At 41.4% G+C, this 23,249-nt stretch overlaps 1 protein-coding gene across 1 annotated transcript in view; it reads right to left on the bottom strand.

The window, feature by feature from the left end:
* Positions 1 to 23,249, bottom strand: part of DIP2A (disco interacting protein 2 homolog A) — a 181,332-nt gene that overhangs the window by 140,065 nt on the left and 18,018 nt on the right.

Below are 23,249 nucleotides of genomic sequence, written 5' to 3'. Positions count from 1 at the left end.
GTTCTGTAAGAGTATCTCAGGCAGCCGTGGGGATGCACAAGTCCAGGTTCCGCAGGCAGGTGCAACCAGGGGCTGTGAGTTCTGGGAGATGCTGGCTGTCCACAGACGAGCTGGCAAATTCTCTCTCAATGCTGGAATCACTTCCCCTTTTAAGGGATTCAACTTATTGAGTTAAGCATCACTCATTGCTGATGGCAATCTCCCTGGCTGATGTAATTGTAACCAGCTATCTAGGATTCACCACTGCAGTAAAGTCAGTGGTGACTAAAGTCCATAAATGCTCTTGTTAACCCAGTGCTTGCTTGACCAAACTACTGGGCACATCTACCTGGCTGAGGTGACACAATAGCCTAACCATCACACCTATCAAATGACAAAGATGTGTAGAATGGATTTTAAAAATGAACCATTTATATCCTGTCTACAAGAAATGCACCTTAGATGCAAGGAAACAATCAGGCTGAAAGTGAAAGGTTTTAAAATGCAAAACTGTTATAAGAGAAGGCCATTATATATTAATAAAAAAAAGTTTTTTTAGAAAGACTTATTGTTTATTTATTTCTCTCCCCTTCCCCCACCCCCGTTGCCTGCTCTCTCTGTCCAATCACTGTGTGTTCTTTTGTGTCTGCTTGCATTCTTGTTGGTGGCACTGGGAATCTGTGTCTCTTTTTTGTTGCATCATCTTGCTGCATCAGTTCTCTGTGTGTACAGTGCCACTCCTGCACAGGCTGTGCTTTTTCTGCGTGGGACGGCTCTCCTTACAGGGTGCACTCCTTGTGTGTGGGGCTCCCTTAGGTGGGGTACACCCCTATGTGGCACGGCACTCCTTGCACACATCAGCACTGCACATGGGCCAGCACCACATGGGTCAAGGAGGCCCGGGGTTTGAACCCTGGACCTCCAAAGTGGTAGGTGGACCCTCTATCATTTGAGCCGATTCCACGTCCCTAAAATATAGTTTTTATAATAAAATACAAAAGGGACAATTCACCAAGAAGAATCCACAAAATTAAGACTTATGTACCTAATCTGAATTCCACAAAATACATGATGCAAACTCTGGCAAAACTGAAGGGAGAAATAGATAGCTCTACAATAATAGTTGGAAACTTCAGCACATCACGCTCATCACTGGATAGGACATCTGGACAGAGGATGAAAAAAAGAAACAAAGAGCTTGAATATTATGATAAGCAAACCAAACCTAACAGACATATATAGAACACTGCATCCCCAAAACAGAAGGAAATATATTCTTCTCAAGTGCTCGTGGCTCCTTCTCTAGGATAGATCATGTGTTGGATCATAAAACAGATCTCAACAAATTAAAAAAAGATCAAAATTATACAAAGCACTTTCTCTAATCATTATGTAATGAAACTGGAAACCAATAATAGGAGAAAAAGGGGAAATTCACAAATATATGAAGATTAAACACTCAATCAGTGGGTCAAAGAAGAAATTGCAAAAGAAATCAGTAAACATCTCAAGATGAATGAAACTGAGAACACAACATATCAAAACCTACGGGATGCAGCGAAGGCAGTGCTGAGAGGAAAATTTATACCTCTCAGTGCTTACATTATAAAAGAAAGAACTAAAAGCAAAGACCTAACTGCACACCTGGAGGAACTAGAAAAAGAACTGCAAACTAATCCCAAACCAAGCAGAAGGAAAGAAATAACAAAAATTAGAGCAGAAATAAATGAAATGGAGAACAATAATGACAACAAAACAAGGGAAAATCAACAAAATCCAAATTTGGTTCTTTGAAAAGATCAACAAAATCAAGAAACAATTAGCCAGAATGACAAAAAAGAAAAGGAAAAGAGAGAAGATACAAATAAAATCAGAAATGAGAGGGGAGACATTACTACTTGACCAAACAGAGATAAAAGAGATAAGATGATACCATAAACAACTATATCCACCAAATTAGACAACATAGATGAGATGGACAAATCCCTAGAAACCTAGAAATATACAAACAACCTACACTGACCCTAGAAGAAATAGAAGACCTCAATAAACCAATACAAGAGACTGAAACAGTCAACAAAAACGTCCCAAAAATGAAAGCCCAGGACAGATGTCTTCACAGATGAATTCTACCCATCATTCAAAGAAGATTCAAGACCAGTTTTGCTCAAACTCTTCCAAAAAACTGAACAGAAGGGAGCGCTACCCAACTCATTCTACAAAACCAACATCACCCTAATACCAAAGCCAGATAAAGACACTAAGAAAAAAGAAAATGGGAACAGATATGGTTCAAGCAGTTGAGTGCCTGCTTCCAACATGAGAGGTTCTGGGTTCAGTTCCAAGTGCCTCCTGAAGACAAGAAACAACAAACAAATGGAAAAACCAACTCAGGAGAGCTGATGTGGCTCACTGGTTGAGCACCGGCTTCCCACATGAGGTCCCAGGTTCAAACCCCAGCCCTGATATCTTAAAAAAAAAAAAAAAGAAAATGACAGACCAATTTTTCTGATGAATATAGATGTAAGAATCCTCAACAATTAACTCGCTAATCATAAAAAAGCAAATTAAAAGAACTATACACCACAATTGTGGCATAGGTAACTTAGAATTCCCAACTCTTACTGTCCTTTCCTTAAACTGTAAATTAGATTCAGCTAGTCCTAAAATATGCTGCAGGAAACAAATGTTTGAAAGTCAGTAAAACTGTAACTATCTGTCCTTTCCCTAGTTGGGTAAACAATAGGGACATCTGCTTTGTTGATGGGAATCGAAGAAGCATTCTGGGTTCCTCTTTGCCTGGAAGTAACCTGCATCCACATCTGGGTATATACTTTTCTCTCATCTTAGATTTATTTATGCAACATAACCAAGAACTAAAATAACGTGATTTCACCTCGATAAATGAAGTACTCCATTGAAAAGAAAACTAGACACAGTCATGGACTTCATTTACATGTTTTGGACTTTGGACTAGTAGGAGATCACTTTGTGGTCATATGAATAACCTTTAGCTCTGAAACTTTTTGTAGGCTTTATTTTTTTAATGTGGACACCTTTTCTCATTTTTGAGAAAAAAATGAATATTGTTTTTATGTGTTTGGAAAACAAGAAGGGTAAAACATGGTAGTATAAAGTGAAGCTACACATTTAAATACCTTGAATTCTTACAGAATAGATTTTTAAGACTCATTCTCTGCTGAATCAAAAGCTTGAGAGATATGTGAAACAATGAAATTCAGTAAGAAGAAAAGTAATTTGGAGTTGAACAATTTGAACAAAGTTTGATAGCACTTATGGGGAAAAGTACAGCAATAATCTCTTCTGTAATTTTTATTAACAGCAATATTATTGTTGTAGCCCTATTGTACTCACTTTTTAAAAAAAGATTTTTTTATGTACCCCCTCTCTCCCCCTGATGGTTCTGTCATCGGTCTGCTCCTTGTTTGCTCGCCTTCTCCAGGAGGCACCCGTAACCGAACCCGGGACCTCCCGCGTGGGAGGCGAGTGCCCAACGGATGGCGCCACACCTGTTCCCTGCAGGCTGTGGTGTCTTCTGGTTGTGGCATCTGCTTGCGGTGGGGGCGGCGTCTAGCTCACTGCAGCAGGGAGCAGCGTCTAGTTTGTTGAGGCCAGTTGCGGTGCCTGCTCATCTTCTTCTAGAAGGCACCAGGACCCTAACCGAGGACCTCCCATGTGGTAGGCAGGCACCCAAGTGGTTGAGCCACATCCACTTCCCTGTATTCACTTTTAAAAAGATTTCTAATATCATGAACATCCAACTTCAGTAAAACCCATTTAAATACAGTTGACTTTTAGCAGGGATCTTTCAGTGCAAACATATATACATGTTTTAGAAACTGTTAGTTGGCTATACTTGTTCTTTTTTGGGTTTTTTTAATATCCCCCCTTGTGACTTTCTGCATGCTGTTTGCTTTCTGTGTCCACTCGCTGTGCGTTCTTCTGTCTGTATTTATTTTATTTCCCCTCCCCCCTTGCAGCTTGCTTGCTGCCTGCTCTCGGTGTCCATTTGCTGCACACTCCTCTGTGTTTTTTGCTTGTCTCCCTTTTCTGTTGCATCACCTTGCTGAGTTGGCTCTCTGAGGCACTTGCGGGCCGGGTGGCGCTCCACAGAATGCGGGCGAGCCTGCCTTCACGAGGAGGACCCAGGACGCGAACCCAGGGCCTCCCATATGGCAGACGCAGCCCAACTGACTGAGCCACAGCCGCTTCCCTATAATTGTTTTTAAAAGCTGTCAGCTAGCTATCAAGACATATTTGGAAATTTGTCCTCTTTATTTACAGCAAAATATTTATTCTGCACAATTTGGAATCGAAACATTTTAAAAATATGTAACTGTGTGTGTTTGTTTAGAAGTGAGAAGCTTTACACATTGGTAATATATTCCATTTGGATTCATTATTGCATCGTCTATTACCAAAAACAAATTTTGCCAAGTTTTTTGCTCTGTATTTCTCAACAAAATTTGATTATAAAGTGTAAAAAAAAGTATTTTCTTTTAAATACATAGTAAACTTTTCTTGGATACACAATAGTTAACTTATATAGTTGTAAACTCAGAATATGAGGAAGGTATTACAATTGTGTACATAAATCATCCCTGTATACAAAGTTTATCTTTGTGGTGGATTATTATTTTTTAACTGAAACTGATTGTATTAGTCAGCCAAAGGGGTGCTGATGCAAAGTACCAGAAATCTGCTGGCTTTTATAAAGGGTATTTATTTGGGGTAGGAGCGTACAGTTACCAGGCAGTAAAGCCTAAGATACTTCCCTCACCAAAGTGTATACGTTGCCAAGAGTTCAGGTCTCCTGGTTTCTCTCTTTCTGGGCTCAGCTGCTGTGCTCTCTCCACAAGGCCAGCTGCAGACTGTCAGGCAAACTGCTCGTCTCTCTCCCAGGGGCTTCTGCTGTATGTAAGGAGTCATCTCTATTCCTCTGTGTTCTCCTGTGTGTTCATTTCCAGGGCTCCAGCTCAAAACTCCTCCTCTGTCCTTCACCATGCCTTTTATCTTTGAGTCACCACCCACCAAGGGGCGGGGACTCAACGCCCTACTGACATGGCCCAGTCAAAGCCCCAGTCATAACTTAATCTCGCCCAGGTACAGACCAGATTACAAACATAATCCAATATCTATTTTTGGAATTCGTAACTATATTAAACTGCTACACATAACCTAATGTATAACTTGGTTAAGTAAAGTACTAGGTAATTAAAATTTCAATAGAATCAAGTGAAACAAATTTTTAAACTTATTCATCTGAGTTTTAAAGTTAAGTTACTGAACATAAAGCACACTAAAAATATAAGTTATCTTTAAATATCATCTACCATAAAACTTGGAAAAAAGGGAAGAAAAAAGAAGCATTCTGTAGAAGTCACACAGACCCCTGCATTCCTTGATAAACATCATTAAACATATATACCTTTCATCTTCAGTAAAGTGCTACATTCTCTTAGAGTTATGCTCATGCCTCACTTGCACACAGCAACCACAATCAAAGAGTCATCTACTCTTGGACCTGTCATCTCTCCTGCAGCCACGGAGGACAAGGACCAACATATGCCCCATAATACTCATTTACTCTCCAAGCTGGACTCGTCTGAGTCGTTCTTTGGTCTGATGTATTCCTCTCAGTTCAGTGGGAACCTGTCCGTTCATACAGTTCCTCAATCTACTCAGAAAAATCCCGAAGTAGGTTATCCCAGGTATGCAAGTGTGGTTCAACATAGTAAAATCAATGAGAGTAACACACCACATTAATAAACTGAAGAAGAAATACAATATAATCATCTGAATTGACTAAAAAAAGGCATTTGACAAAATACAGCATCCTTTTTTGATAAAAACTCTCCAAAAGATAGGAATAGAAGGAGATTTTCTCAACATAATAAAGTACATTTATGAAAAACCCATTGCTAACATTGTACTCAATGGTAAAAGACTGAAAGCTTTCCCACAGAGATCAGAACAAGACAAGGATGCCCACTGTTACCATTATTATTCAATATTATGTTAGAAGTTCTAGCTAGAGCAATTAAGAAAAACAAATAAAAGACACCCAAATAGGAAAGGAAGTAAAAATCTTGCTATTTGCTGATATGATCTTATACCTAGAAAATCCTGAAAAATCCACAACTAAGTTATTAGAACTAATAAACGAGTTCAGCAAATTGGCGGGCTACAAAATTAATATGTGAAAATCAGTAGCGTTTCAATATGCTATTGATCAGTAATTTGAGGAGGAAGTCAGAAATAAACTCCATTTAAGGACCAGATTCAGAAAACTGTGAATATTGTTTAAAAAAATCCAAGATGACCTTAACAAATGTAAAGACATTCTGTGTTCACAGATTGAAGACTGCAATATTATAAAGATGTGAATTCTACCCAAAATTGATTTACAGATTTAATGCAATTCCAATAAAAATTCCAACAGCCTTTTTTGCAGAAATGGAAAAGCCAATTATCGAACTTATTTAGAAGGGTAAGGGGCCCCAAATAGCCAAATATTTATTTAAAAAGAAGAATGAAGTTGGAGGACTCTCACTACATGACTTTAAGGCACATTACTGCGAAGCGGGTGTGGCTCAAGCGACTGGGCTCCCGTCTACCACATGGGAGGCCCCAGGTTTGATTCCCAGGGCCTCCTGGTGAAGGCAAGTTGGCCCGCACCACCACAAAAAGCTAAGAGCAGACAACAAGCACAAACACCAAGGGGCGGGAGGAGGAATAAATAAAGTAAAATAAATAAAATCTTTTAAAAATTAGGCATATTACTTAGCTACAGTGATAAAAAAAAAAAGGCATGCAGCTAGCATAAAGATAAGACATATTGATCAACGAAACTGAATTGTGAATTCAGAAATAGACCCTTATAGTCAAGTGATTTTTGACAAGGTTGTCAAATTCTCCCACCTGGGTCAGAACAGTCTATTCAACAATTGAGTACTCCGAGAACTGGATATCTATATCCCAAAGAAAGAAAAAGGACCCCTATTTCATGCTTATACAAAAATTAACTCAGGGAAATGATGGTGCTTAAGCAATTGGGCTCCCCTGTACCATTCAGGAGGCCCAGTGTTCGATGCCCAGTGCCTCCTGGTAAAGGAAAGCTGGCCTGTGTGGCAAGCTGGTCCACACAGAGTGCTGGACTGTGCAGAGTACTGCCCCAAGCAGGAGTGCTGCCCCACAGGAGTGCTGTCCCACATGGAAAGCTGGCACAGCAAGATGATGCAACAAAAAGAGACACTGAGGAGAGAGAATAAGAGACACAGTAGACCAGGGAGCTGAGGTGGCACAAGAGAATAAGCACCTCTCTTCCACTCCAGAAGGTCCCAAGATCAGTTCCCAGGGCCGCCTAAAGAGAAGACAAGCAGACACAGAAGAACACACAGCGAATGGACAGAGAGAGTAGACAATGGGGCAGGGTGGGGATAGGGGGGATAAATAAATCTTTAAAAAGGAATTAACTCAAAATGGATCAAGGCTCTAAATATGAAAGATATAACCATAAAACTCCCAGAGGAAAATATAGGGAAATATCTTCGATATCTTGTGGTGGGTGACAGTTTCTTAAACCTTATACCCAAAACACAAGCAACTGAAGAAAAAAATAAATAAATGGGACCTCCTCAAAATTAACTATCAAGAAGGTGTAAAGGCAGCCTACCCAATGGGAGAAATATTTATAAACCACATATTTGATAGGGGTTATATAAAGAGATAAAACAAGTCAATGATAAAAATAAGCAACCTAATTACAAAATGGTCCTAAGACTTAAAGAGACATTTTTCCAGAGGAAAAACCAATGGCCAAAAGTATAAGAAAGGATGCTCAACATCACTAGCTATTAAGGAAATGCAGATCAAAACTACAATGAGATATCATTTCATGCCTTAAAGAATAGCTAGTACTAAAAAACAAAACAAAACAAAGAAACCCAACTGAACTGGAGAGCATGTGGAAAAACAGGAACACCCCCTCACCTCTGGCTGGGAATGCAGAACCAGTGCAGCCTCTGTGGAAGACAGTTGGGCATATTTTAGGAAGCTAAATACAGAACTGCTGAACCACCTGGCAATCCTGCTACTATGGATATATTCAGAAGAACTGAAATCAGGGACGCAAACAGACATTTGAGACTGATGTTCATGGCAGCATTATTCCAATGGCTAAAAGACGGAAACCCAAGTGGCCATTAACTGATGAACGGATAAACAAAATGGTACGTTCACAGGATGGAATACTATTCAACTGTAAGAAGAAATAAATTTGGGATGCACAGAACAACATGTATGAACCTTGAGGATATTATGTTGAGTGAAATTAGACACAAAAGGACAAATGTTGTATGGTCTCACTAATATGAACTAATACGATGAGTATTAGTTCTAAGTAAACCAGAGATAGGTGGTTACTAGGAGATAGAAAATGAGTTGAGAAGGGAGAGCTGATGCTTAGCGTATGTAGAATTTTTAATAAGGTTGACTGCAAATGTGGAAATGGGTAGAGTTGATCATAACACATTATAGAGTAGAACTAACACTGCTGATCTATAAACGTGACTGGGGTTGAAGGAGTAGTCTAGGGTCATAAATATCATTTGAAAGGAAGCTAAAGGATAATCTAGGGGCTATATAACAGTGATTTTGGTGGTGGATGAGGATTGTAGTTAATAGTATAAATACAAGCATTCTCTTCTACTACATGGTGTTAAAAAATATGATGATAGGGGAGCGGATGTGGCTCAGGCAGTTAAGCAACTGCTTCCTAAGTGGGAGGTCCCAGGTTAGATCCCTGGTGCCTCCTAAAAACAAAACGGAACAAAAACACACATACAAAAAAAGACCTCAGGAGAGCAGATGTGGCTCGGTGCTCAATCCCCAGTACTTAAAAAAAAAAACTAATGATACATGGGAAAATACAACTAAGGTAACTTATGGACTATAGTTAGCAGTAATACTGTAATATTTTTGCAGCAATGGCAAAGAAAATATTCTATCGATAGTAAGACTCAACAAAAGGGGGTATGAGGGGGCATGGGATTTTTCCTTTTGCAATAATGAAAACATTCCAAAATTGACTGAGGTGCTGTCAGCACAATTCTGTGATGAAAGTAAGAGCCGCTGGGTGCACACTTTGGGTGGACTGTTCAAAGCATGGAGGGTATGACACGGTGAACCATGTGGTAGGTGATGGGTTATGGCAAACAGGACAGATATGAGAGTGTTCTCTCATGAACTCTAACAAATATACAATACTAAAGCATAAGTGTAATAATAGAGTGGTTTGTGGGGAAAATACACCAAATGTAAAATCTGGATTACAGTTAGTAATATTTTGACAATGTTCTTTCATCATCTGTAACAAATGTTCCACAACAATGCAAGATGTTGGTGGGAGGACTATGCAGGGAATTCTGTGTGGTATGCAAGATCGTTCTGTAAACTCACAACTTCTCTAATAAAATCAATTCAAAACTGCAAGAAACTGGAACACATGCTAATGTCTTTCAACTAGTAACTGGATAAACAAACTATAATACATCTATACAACAGAATACTATTCAGCCATAAAAAGAATGAACTATTGATACATGCAACAATTTGGACAGATCTCCTATGTGTTATGCTAAGTAAGAGAAGCTACACTTTACATGACATTCTGGAAAAAGACAAAACTAGAGGGACAGAAAGCAGAGAGTAAGGGAACAGACTGACTACAAAGGCGACCAAGGGAATTATGGGGTGATAAAATTATTTTTATATTTTGACCGGTGGTGGTTACACAACTACATGAGTTTGTCAAAAACTCATGGAATTATACACCAAAAAGCATAAATATGACTGTATGTAAATTATACTTACATTTTTTAAAGTTGTAATAATTCCCTGGGACCTTGCCAGAAATGCAGACTCTAAGACCATGCCCTAGACCAAGAGAATTGGAATCTGAATTTTAGCGAGATTCCACGTTGATTCCTGTGCACGACCAAGCTGCAGAAGCGCTGGTCTAAGAGACCCACGGGAAAGGAGCCCTTGCCGGCAGAAGGGTGTCTCTGCAGGAGGATTCAGAAAAGGGCTGCTGTTTTCAAAAACTATAACCAAGAAAAACAGCCAAAAAATGAGTTAAACCACCTAGGAATAGGTCTTCACGGACACACATCTCAATCTAAGAGCACTATTTATTGTCCTAGACAGAAACGAAAGTGCTAACAGTGGTCTCTGATGTTCTGAAGACTTTGTACTAGGAACACGTCTCCGTTCATGTCACTATTTGTTCTCTAGGTAAAGGGCCTTCAGTAAGATACTTGCAGTGCTCAGGAAGCACTGCCTCCCCACTCCACCCAAATAAACAGAGCGGTACTGACAACAGGAATCAACACACAAGGCAAGAAGCGTTGATTCAAAGCTGCCTAGTACGGAAAAAAGGCAATAAGCTGTTTTCAAGACCAAAACCTCTGACTGTCTGACACCTCATTTAACTCTCTCCAAAGTCACTGGGTAGGTGCTGAGAAGTCCTGGCCCCCTGCTCCAGCTGCTCTGAACGTCAGAGCTCCCCCCGGAACCGAAGCAGTCCAGAGCCTCTGACACAAAAATACCTTATTCAGCCCCACACGCCCTTGGAAGCTTTCACCTGCTTTATGCCCATCCTATTCATTTATTCCCCTTGCCCCACCTTATTCTTACTCTCCATACCCACCACCACAGGCAACTATTTTACTGTGTTTACTGCACCTTTTACTTGAGTAGGTTCTGCAAAATCTCACAGGACTGGCTGTTTTCTTTACTGAGCACTGCGCTGTCGTCATCAATGCACCCATGAAGCAACGGCCTCACCTTAGTCTGGATGTGACCAGGGCCCCTGGGGTGGACCATCCTCTTCCCCACCAGCCACTGGCAGATGCCAGAGCCACCCAAGCCCAGGAGGCTCGGAGCCACAGCAGCCTCCTCGCAGGCTCCAGGGTGAGACTGTACAAGGCTACCGTAAAACTGTTAACGTGGGGAAGCGGACGTGGCCCAAGCGACAGAGCTTCCGCCTGCCACACGGGAGGACCTGCATTCAATCCCTAGGGCTTTCTGGTGAGAAAGAAGACAGAAAGGGTGCCCGTGCGGCAAGCCAGGGCCGGTGCGAGCGCCTCTGTGGGCAAGAGAAAAGAAGACAGCAAAGACAGCAAAAGAGCAGGGCAGGAGGCGGCGAAGGGGGAAAATAATTAATTCCAATGTGTGCACAACTTTGAGGTACACATTTTTAAAGCAGTATGTACTTAGAAGTTATGCTTCCTCTGGAATAGATGACAATAATTAAGACAAATTTAAATGAAAACTAAATATTGCTGAACTAAAACAGATAAACTTTTATTTAAAAGCAGAGCAGTCCATTTTCCAGGATATTTAAAAAACTAAGTTTTCATTTCCTTAGAAATAGTTCCTTCTTTTGATTTCATTTCAAATGAATGTTTAGATGATAAATGTACCCAAATAGCACTGAAACATGAAACACACTAACTCCTGTTTAATGCCCATGATATCCCAAAAAACGTGTGATTTTTTTGCCTGAACCGAATGAACAGAACCAATGTTCTTAAATCTAATCTATCCCTGTGGGTGTGAACCCTTGTAAGTAATCTATTTATGAGGCTACTTCAGTTAAGATTCAGTTAAAGCTGAATCTTAATCCCATTTTACTGTAGCCCATTATAAGAGAATGAAATTCAGACAGAGAGGCAAAAAAGCCACAGAAGCAAGAAGCTAAAATCAACAAAACCCAAAGAGAAGGGAGACACCAGCAGGCACTGCCGTGTGCCTTGCCACGTGACAGGAGACAAGGATCGCTGGCAGCCCGATCTTCAGGAAAAAAGCTTCACTTTGATGATGCCTTCACTGGATATTTTCCGTGCCTCAAAACTGTGAGCGAATAAATTCCCATTGTTCAACCTGACCCATTTCATGGTATTTTCTTTAGCAGCGTAGGAAACTAAAACAGATTTTGGTACCAGAAGAGTAGGTGTCACTATTGCAAACACAAAAAACATACAAACAGCTTTGAAACTGGGCTTGAGGCTTGCGTGTGGGGCTCCCCTATGTGGGGGCACCCCTGCGTGGCACGGCACTCCACATCAGTACATTGATTAAACAGCTTGCTGGTTACAGCTACAATCAACTAAGGAGCTTGCTGTCAGCACTGAGTGATGTCTCATCCAGTCAGCTGAAGGGCTTAAAAGGGAAAATGATTTCAGTACTCAGAGAGAAAATTTTATAAAATCTCATACTATCTACAGATATCATTCCTGTTAGTTCTGTTTCGCTAGAGAGCGGTGACTGATACAGGTGGTTTGTAAAATTCTGAACTTCCAGAAAGCGAGTTCCCAGAGAACAGTGCTCCATGTGTGGGTTTAACTGAACATGGAACCAATCGGCAATTTCTGTGGAAGTCAGGATTGAAAATGCAATTACCCGGGAAGGATTTGTGGAAAATTATTTGTGAAATCGATAGGTTTTTTTGGGAAATTTGTATGAATGGAACCACTGCCAGCCTGACCTAAAAGGGAAAGAAAAGGAACACATTGACCAAAAAATCATTTCAAGGGTAAAATCATGGACGCTGAGATCTGGGCCAAAGACATCTTCTCAGGCCAAGAGAGCGTCCCTCACCTGTGTGGAGAGGAGAGTGCTGAAGAGGGCAGGCCTTCCACCCTGTAAGTCAGGAAGAGTGCTACCACCCACTGCTCAGAGGGCAGAGCCCGCTCACAGGGGACTGCAGAGACCCTTGCCCACTGCTCCCTGGGAATTCCGAGAGTGTGGCTGCCACCCCACTGCTCGCGGCGGGTGGATCCTGTGCCCCAGGATTTGCAGAGTCTGGCTGCCACCCCAATGCCTGGAGAGGTGAAGACCCATGTGCCAGAACAGCGAGGCTGCTGGACAGGTGCACAGAGAGGCGGGGCTGCGGCCACGTCAGGCTGCAGGACAGACCACCTCCCACAGACCATCGCAGACCTCCAAACCTGACGGAGCAGCCCTTCAGGGTTTCAGACTGTTTGGGACTCAAGACCTCTGCAGTCCTTCCAGTTTCTCCCAACTGGAATGGAAAGGTTTGTGCTTGTCCCTCCTTCCAGTAGTAGAAGCAGAACACTTGTTCTCTAGGTTTTACAGGTCCACAGAGAGGAATCATGCCCCAAGCAGACCACACTCAACCAATTTTGATGAGAGTTTTTACTGAGCCTTGTCTCTGAAATGACTGAAGGATTCTGGGAATTGTGACAGAATCAACGTATTTTGCATCTAGAAAGAACAGATCTTCTGGGGGTCCAGACAGTGGAATGTGGTGGTTAAAAGCTGTATGTACCACAGAAAAAAATGTTCTTAAATATAATCCATTCCTGTGGGTGTGAATCCATTAATGAGATTACTTCAGTTAAGGTGTGTCCCACCTCAGTCACAATAGGTCACAGTCCCATTATTGGAGTCCTTTATAAAAAGAGAACAAAATTCAGAAAGAAAGCCCCAAGGCAAGAAGCTGAAACCAATGAAACCCAGAAGAGAAGGGAGGGGTCAGCAGGCGCCGCCCGTGCCTTGCCGTGGACAGAGGAGCCCAGCGTCGCTAGACACCAGCCTTCAGGAGCAAAGCACTGCCTTGGTGACGCCCTGACATGGGCATTTTCCCAGGCTCAAAACTGTAAGCAAATAAGCTCACACCGTTAACCCTACGCATTTCGTCATATTTGCTCTGAGAAGCCTGGGAATACACATTTTCATGTATAACTGGTTGCTGTACTTTTATGTCTCCAACTTGACTGGCGCTAACTCCACATGCCACAGAATGCAATGCTTCCGACCCTTCAGCAAACAAGACAGTTCCAATACGAAATTTGGACACAAAGCTAAGTAAGCTAGTAGAAAAGAGATTTGAATCCAAGTTTCTGTTGACTCCTAGGTTCATTACACTCCACCAGAGAATAATATGTAAACATTAAAGAGACAAACAGGGAAGTGGACGTGGCCCAACGGATAGAGCGTCCGCCTACCACACGGGAGGTCCAGGGTTCAAACCCCGGGCCCCCTCACATGGGTGGGGAGCTGGCCCACGCGCAGTGCAGCTGCATGCAAGGAGTGCTTGCCACACAGGGTGTCCCCCACATAGGGGAGCCCCACACGCAAGGAGTGCGCCCCGCAAGGAGAGCCGCCCCACATGAAAAATGCACAGCCTGCCCAGGAATGCCGCCGCACACACAGAGAGCTGATGCGGCAAGGTGACACAACAAAAAGAGACACAGATTCCCAGTGCCACTGGCAAGAATATAAGTGGCCACAGAAGAACACACAGCGAACGGACAGAGAGAGCAGACAACTGTGGGGCGGGGCAGTGGAGAGAAATAAATAAAAAATTAATTAAAAATAAATCTTAAAAAAAAAAAAGGAAATCAAGAAAATGATTTCATTCACAATAGCATCTAAAAAACACAACTAGGAATAAATTTAATGCAGGAGGTGAAAGACTTATACAATGAAAAAATACAAGACATTGCTGAAAGAAATTAATGACCATCTAAATTTAAAAGTATATGGAAGATAGTTTTTTCACAAGATGCTATCATTACAAACATGTTATTGGTGGATACTGTATGAAAAGTACACATGAACTCCGTATACTATTTTTATACCTTTTTATGCATCCAAAATTATTTCAAAGTAAAAATTTAAAATACATAAAGATTTTATTAAAAGAAAGATGATTTTTCTCCATTAAACCTGATATTTTTTCTTCAAATTCTTGATAAATTTGCCAATGAAATCTGAGCCTGGAGACTAAAATGTTTTCTAAGCGGTTTTAAAGCAAATTAAATATCTTTAATAGTAATAGGACTATTTAGGTTATCTGCTTCATCTGGATGAGTCTGGATAGTTTGCACTTTTTGAGAGTTGGCCCATTTCACCTAAGTGGTCAAATTATGTGCAGAGTTGTTCACAGTACTCCCTTATTATCCTCTGACTGTCGTGTCTGTGGGATCTATCCCTGATCTTGGTTTTTGTGTCTTCTTTATTTTTTTCATGGCCACACCCTTTAAGAGGTTTATCACTTTCATTGATCTTTTCAAGAAGCCAGGTTTTAGTTTCATTGATTTACTCATTTTATTCCTCATTTCAATTTCATTGATTTCTGCTTTTATTTTCCTTCCCTTAGGGAAATGCAGATTAAAACCATGATGAGCTACCACTATACACCTATTAGAATGCCTAAAATAAAAAAATTAAAAAAAGACAAAATCAAATATAAAAAGGATACTGTCCTGGTTTCCTAGGGTGCCACAACAGAGTGCCACAAACTGGATGGCTTAGGCCGACAGGGAATTATTACCGCACAGCTCTGGGTCCAGAAGCCTGAGACCAAGGAGTGAGGAGTCCTCCAGGCCACGGGGAAGGCCCGCTCCAGGCCTGGTCCAGCTCCCGGCGGGCGCGGGCCAGCGATCCAGGGCATTCTCCTTGCTCTTCCGAAGTCCCTCCTCTTATGAGGAGACCAGTCCTCCTGGGTCAAGAGTCCACCCTACTACAGTATGACCGACGCTCCGCTCCCCAGTCCTTAAGTCATCCAGTGTTAACTCCAAGTCCAAGTCTCGCCTACAGGAGTTACGGTTTACCCTGGGGCAAAGTCCTCTCCATCTGCGGTCCTGTGAAACTGTAAAACAATTTACCTGCTTCCAAAATTTAATGGTAGGGCAAGCACAGAAGTGACACTCCCATTCCAGAAGGGAGAAACTAGAAGGAAAAAAGGATCCTAGGTGCTAAGCATGGCTGAAGCCCAGAGGGCAAATTCCATTAGACTTCAAGGACTGAGAACCATCTTTTGTGGCTCAATGATATGTTTCCTGCAATCTGTAACAGATGTGGAGCAAACTGAACTCTTACAATTTTGCTAGTGGGTATGCAAAACGGTACAGGCACTCTGGAAAAGAGTTTGGCAGTTTTTTAGTGTTTAACATACACTCTCCATATAACCTAGCAATCCCACACGTCATTATCTACCCTGGAAATAAAGTTATTTTTACACAAAAACCTGTATATAAGATTTATCGAAGTTTTATTCATAATTTTGCTTAAAAAAGGAAACCACTAGATATTCTTCAACAAATGAAAAGTCTAAACAGACTGTGGCATATCCATAGCATGGAACAGTACTGAGGGGAAAAAAAGGAATTGATACATGCAACAATGTGGATGAATCACAAAGGAATTATTCAAAGTGAAAGAAGCTAGTCTCAAAGGTTACATACTATTTGATTTCATTTACATGAAATTCTTGAAAAGGCAAATGATAGGAATGGAGAACAGATTCTGGTTGCCAGGGGTTTAGAGGAGGAGGACAAGGTGACTGAAAACAGATAGCAGAAGGGAGTGTTTTGGGTAACAGCTGTTCTATATCTTGATTTTTTGTTGTGGTAACATGAATCTATATGTGCTAAAATTTGTGAACCTGTACAAAGAAAATAGTCAATTAAATAATTTTTAAAATCACATACACACACCCCTGCAGGATTACAGGATGATGGCAGACTACGAAGCTGCAAGCACCAGCCCCTCCGCCAAAACTACTGAACTGGCAGGACGCTCTGATTCAACTATTCTGAAACTCTGGAGTCCAGCGGAATGCTTTGCAGCATCCAAGAAAGAGCCTGATGAAGAGGCTGGTAAACTGCAGTAAACACAGGTGAATTTCACTCTCCGTGCAGCACTAGCAGTCATCATGCCCCAGCCAAGGTGTGGGGTCTGCGGCTTGGGCTTTTGGTGCAGCTGGCTGGTGCCGCAGCAGGCAATAACGACACAGACCTCCCAGACCCCAGGGGTGGTGGCGTGCGAGCCGGTCAGCTACTGCGGATCAACTGAGGGTGGCCACTGTTCCAACACCCTCTGGAAAAGCAGAGAAGTCTGAACGAAGCAGTACCTCTATTTCATCTTCTCTCTCTCTAGTCCCTGTTTAGGAGCAAAAATAGCTTGGAAAAGTCATAAATAATGGCCCCAGGAGTCAAAAACAACAAAACCAAAATAAAACCGAGCATTTGCAGAAGAACTGGAGAACTAAGTTTCCAGATTTAAAACAACATAATACTCAGAATGTCCAGTTCTCAACAAAAAAAATCACAAAACACATGAAGAACAGGAAAATATAGCCCATTCACAGAAGAAGAAAAAGAAAGAATTTGCCAGAAACCATCCCAAGGAAGCGCATGCATTAAAACTGTTAGCCAAAAACTTTAAATCAACTGTCTTAAATATATCCAATGAACTAAAGGAATCCATATACAAAGAACTAAATGAAATTAGGAAAACAATGTCTGAACAACAACAACCAAAAAGATATATAAATTATATGGGGGAAAAAAAACTTTGAAGTTGCAAAATACACTAGTTGAAACAAAAATTTCATTGAACAGATTCAAGAGCAGATTTGAATAGGCAGAAGAACTTGAAGACAAGACAACTGAAATATCAAGGGTGAGAAGCAGAAAGAAAAAAATAATGAAAAGGGAACAGACCTGAAGGAGCTGTGGGACACCAGCAAGCATACCAACATACACATCATGAGAGCCCCAGAACGAGAGCCAAAGAGAGCGGAAACCATATTTGAAGACACAATGGCTGAAAACGTCCCAAATCAGATGAAAGACATGATATACACATCCAGGAAGCTTGACAAACCCCATGCAGAATAGATTCTACAAGTCTACACTGAGATGCACTATAGTGAAATTGTCAAAATCCAAAGAAAAAGAGAGAAGTTTGAAAGCAGCAAGAGAGAAGCAACTTGTCGCATACAAGGCATTCCCTGATAATATAAACAACAGATTTCTCATCGGAAACCATGGAGGTCAGAAGACAGTGGGATGGAGTATTTAAAATCCTCAAAGAATAAAACTTTTTATCTGGCAAAATTATGTTTTAAAATGAGGGAGAAATGAAGATATTCTTAGATAAACAAATGATGAAAGAGTTCATTACCAGAACTGCCCTATTGGAAATGTTAAAGGGAGTCTTTCAGGTTGAAATAAAAGGACACTCAACAATAATATGAAGCCATAAGAAGATATAAAGAACACTGGTGTGCTCATTTGAACTTTTGTGGGGCCCAGAAAATCCTGTTCTTAAAGCAAACCCATCCCGATCAACCCACTGTAGATGGGACCTTTTGAATAGATCTCTTCATTAAAGGCCTCTGATTAGACTGCCAGATCCAGGATGGATCTTAGTGCTCTTACTGGAATCTTTTATAAAAGCTACAGACACAGAGAAAAAAGCTGCAGAGTCAGAGAAAAGGTACGGAGGCACTCAGAGAGGACTGTGGGGGAGAAATAAGCCACAGATGGAGCAGTTGAAGCAGAACTAGCAACAAGGCAGAGGGAAGAGATGAGTGGACCCTGCCATGTGCCTGAGCTTGGAAAGGAGCCTGGAGAAGGTGGAAACCAGCAGAGCCACCATTATACCCTACCATGTGCCTCATCACCCACAGCTGAGCTCGAGGGAAAGCATCTTTAGATGATCCACCGTGTGCCTGACTACCCAGAGCCACAAATTGGTGAGACAGCACCTTCTGATGATGCCTTGATTTGGACACTTCCATGGCCTCAAAGCTGTAAGCATTTTATTTTTTTTTAACAGTAAGATACATTTATTTTGAAAGACAGGAACTGACATCCATGTGGGTCCTATAAACATCAGATACATTATTCTTCTGCGCAGTTAGAAAACAGCAGTAACACTGCTTCCATAGGAAAGGACTCAACTGCTCAGAGAGGGATTTGGTTGAATAACCTTAACAGGGACATGATTTACTGGATAATTTAAATATTTAAACCACTTCTTAAAATGAGATAGATATTATATATTTTGACCTAAATATAGTCAATAATCTTAAGAGTTTAAAGCACAACTAATAAAAACACACTATAAACAATAAAAGCAAAAGTCACATAATTTTCAGGACCAATAAGCACAATGTGCTTTCAATAAAAAATAAATTTTATTTTAATTGTACATTCATGGCCAAAATAAAGCTGTACATCTGTCAATAAAACAGATAAACTGGGATATAAATTCTACCTAGACACAGCACAGTAAAAATGGTAGACCTTGGGGTGTCTTGGCAAAAACGGGATACTTTATCAGGCAGTTGAGAAAAGAATAACCTAACCCCACCACTTTGGAATCCCATTCTAGGGAATGCTGCAAGGAATTTTCCAGAGATCTCAGCTGCAACTGAAAGTCTCTAAAGACATTGAGGTCTAGCCTATATCATGTAGGACAAAAGTGATTAATATCTTGAAATGTACAGAGAAACACCAAGGAATTAGGGCCCAATATGGGCACTATAGGCAAATTAAGTCCATTCTAAAAGGCTCTAAAATCTTGACATGTTTGATTACTAAAAGTCTGCCTTACTTCGTCAAATGACCAATAAAACATGAATTAAAAACTCTCATTTTAAATAGCTTCCTTGGTTTAAAAAAAAGTTCTTAAAAGATTAACCTAAATATTCACATCAGGCCAGTGGATTTCAAGATAGGCTTCGTTTTCCCTACATAAGGGTCATTAATTTCATTACTCCTTGACAACGTCTTTCTACCACTTCACCACTAGATGACACTGTTGCGTTATGTAGTTTTAAAACTTCACAGCACTGGAAAATTTTAATAAGGGTAGCAAATCTTCCTACTTTCTATTGTAGGCCAATTCTTTCCAACTGATAAGAAATCCAAAATGTGAATGTGTGAATAGAAAGAACCAACGCTGACTCAACCGCAATTACCATGTGGGCCTTCTCGTTACGAAGTCACTCCAAGTATTCCGTCAAAGCCATGCCCGCTCCTTCTCAACAGCATGCAATGCCTTTATCCAAGCACTCCTTTCCTTAACACTAGAAGTGGCCACCGTGGTTAACCGAAACTTTATATTACATCAAAGGAGTCTCGGTAATCACAGGGCTCGTGGGCTCTATATTGCATCCTCTCCAAGAAAATGCCCTGACTTTATCAACACAGTTGCTTCTCTGGTCTTCACATGTCTGTCCTCAGCCTGGGCTGCCGGCGCCTCCCTGCCCAGGCGTGTGTCGGCCACCCCTCGGCCACCCCTCGGGCCCGGCTGCACGCCTCAGGACTACACCAGGCAGTCAACAGACTGCAAAACTGCAACGTCATGACTTCGCTCCAGGTCCCAGGTACTGGCAACCCAGAACTGTAAGCGTTTATCGTAATAAAGTGACATTACGAAAGCCTACCCATTTCTGGTATATTGCTCCCAGCAGCTTTTAGCAAAGTAAAACAACTGGTAAAGGTGACTACACTGATAAATGAAACTACAGATAACTACAAAGATAAATGAAATAGATAACATACAAAATCCTGTATTATTACACTTTCAGTCTGTAACTGCTTTATCCGCCTCATATAACTTAACAGGCAAATGTGTAAAGTAACATTTTAAATCTTTATTAATGGACAATGTATAAAGATGTAATCTGCAATGATACCAATATAAAGGCAGGGGACAGGGATAGATAGGAGAGTTTGGATACTACTGAAACTAGACTGGTACTTGTTGAGCTGGTTTGTTATTAGTTTAAGACGGTCACTGTGTTTAAAAGGTAATCACTAACAATATAACTTTAAAATATAAAGAAAGGGGAAGAAGGAAGGCATCAAAATGGGTCATTATTAAAAAAGCAAACACAAAAAAAGCAGTAATGGAGTAATTCAGGAACAAAAATCATGTGCTTTCAGCTTCTTGCTTCAGGGGCTCCTCCAGCTTCTGTGTTCTACTGAGTTCAGCTTCTGGCTCCAGGACCTTCTCTCTCAGCTTCTCAACGTTCCTCCTTCTGCAGCCTCCTCTCTCCAGTTTACAAAGGCCAGCAACACAACCGCAACGTACCCTGGGCTACACCCGAGGCAATCCAATCAAATGGCTCTCAACTGAATCCAACCCAATCAAAGGTTCCCACACCCACAGGAACGGTCCAATTTAAGAACATAATTGTCTGAGATCCACAAAAGATTCAGACTATCACAGAATGGAAAGAGAATGAGGAGGTAGCAATAAGGAGGGGCAGGAGGCACACAGGTTTCCACGCTGGAAAACTGTGAAACTTCAAGACAGACCACCACAAAGAAAACAGGCAGGCTATGAAACTGTGAATGTGGGGCAAAAGGTAAAGGAAATCAGTAAAGCGCGTATTTTGTTTGGTGGCGCCATGTGCTGATAGGGTGATTCTTACATTCACTGTGAGCAGCAGGAGCTTTTGTTTCCCAAGTCTTAGAGTTCCCTAACCAAGAAGGGTCTCAAATATACAAGCATAAAACCCAAAAGCAGAACCTGGTCTCCAGAGTTCAAATTATTTATGCTCAATATTGACGAGTACACTCTAACTGTATTTCCATAGCAGGATCTGAATGCTTACTGCCTCATTCATTTATGATTAAAATCAAACTTTCTAAATGTTAAGTCTTATAAATATTACATTCTTTCATCTCCTTAAAGTTTTTAATACATCATGGAAAATTCTGTATTACACTGAAATTATGCACACACACACATGCAGGAATTCCAATTATGGAAATGGCAGATCAGAGGACTCAGACCTGCTCTGTAATGAGAGAATTTAGAAAAGTTGCAAAGATTTTAAAAAATCAGAGAACTAACAAAGAAGTAAAAAAACTTTGTGGCCAACTTTCCCCTGTAGGTGTCTGCCAATTTCAAAAGCAACAACAAAGTAGCCAAGCAACACAGAGCTTCCAAAGCTTCACAGGGCTGGGAGTTTGCAAGGAAGAGCAGCCCTGGAAAACATCCCAAGTTGACTGTTGGGACTTGGAAGGGCCACACCTTGGAAAAAAGAGTAAACTGGAGCAGCCTTCGCAGAGACTGGAGCCAGTTACAAATCTCTCCACATATGGATGAAAGCAGCCTTGGGTTGCATGTGTCCCTATCCCATCTGCCTCCCAGAAGCAAATTTAATTCCTTCATAGAGGAAGAAATGTCACACAGTCACAAATCACCATATACACAGTGCCTGGCACTTGATCAGAAATAACTGGGCATTATAGAGGAAGAAACTAGGACTAAAAATGATCAGAAACAATAGATGATAGTAAGACATACGCAGGGAATCCATATAATGGAGCTTTAGAACAACCATGATTGGTAGCAGAGGTGCCTCAAGCTGCTGAGTGCCTGCCTCCCACACGGGAGGGCCTGAGTGCGGTTCCCAGGGCCTCTTAAAGAAGACAGACATCAAGCAAAACAACAAGCAGACACTGAGCAAAAACAATGAGCAAAACAACCAGCAAATGCAAATGAGCAGGAAGCAGATGTGGCTCAGGCAGCTGAGTACCTGCCTTCTACACGGCAGATTCCCAGGTTCAGGTCCTGCTACCTCCTAAAGAAAAAACGGGCAGACAACGAGCAAAAACAAAACAGCAACAGAACAAAAAAGAAAACCAAGCAAACACTGAGCAAAAACAACAAGAAAACAGACAAGGGAGCCACCGGGCAGAGGGGGGAATAAAAAGAAAAAGTAACCATGACTGTATTAGTGAGCCAAAGGGGTGCTGATGCAAAAGTACCAGAATCTGTTGGCTTTTATACAGGGTACGTATTTGGCATAGAAGCTTACAGTTACAAGGCCGGCCCTGGAGAGTCCAACTCAAGGTCAGTTCCCACCAAGTCTCCCGCCACGTGCTGAAGCAAGATGGCGGGCGACGCCTGCGAGGGCTCAGCCTGCCTCTTCCCTCTCAAGGCTCCGGGGCCCAGCTCCTTCTGATCTCAGCTGTGGGCTGGCACAGGGCTTGTCTCCCTTCCCAGGGCTCATTTCTTTTTGGGCTCAACTGCTCTGGTCTCTTCACAAGGTCAGCTGTAAACTATCAGACAAATGGCTCATCTCTCTCTGGGCTCCAGCATCAAAACTAAGTTCTCTCCTCTGTCCTGTCTTTTTCTATGTTCTCCTGTGTTCTTGAGTGAGCATCCATTTATACAGCTGACTGTAGTATTTTGGTATTATTTACAAATTCCAAAAAGAGATACTGGATTATGTTTGTAAACTGGCCTGTTTGCACATTAGACAGTATTGGATTCAGAGGTTTTACTTTTACTTGATTAAACAATGATTAGGGCTTTGACTGGGCCAAATCAGTAGGATGTTGAGTCCCTGCCCCTTGGTGGGCGGGAACTCACAGAGAAAACACCACAGCAGAGCAGAGGAGTTCACT

The sequence above is a fragment of the Dasypus novemcinctus genome, chromosome 4, assembly GCF_030445035.2.
Source record: "Dasypus novemcinctus isolate mDasNov1 chromosome 4, mDasNov1.1.hap2, whole genome shotgun sequence".
NCBI classification, from domain to species: domain Eukaryota; kingdom Metazoa; phylum Chordata; class Mammalia; order Cingulata; family Dasypodidae; genus Dasypus; species Dasypus novemcinctus.
Note: the sequence above shows the minus strand (reverse complement) of the source record. Positions and strands in the feature narration are given on the sequence as shown.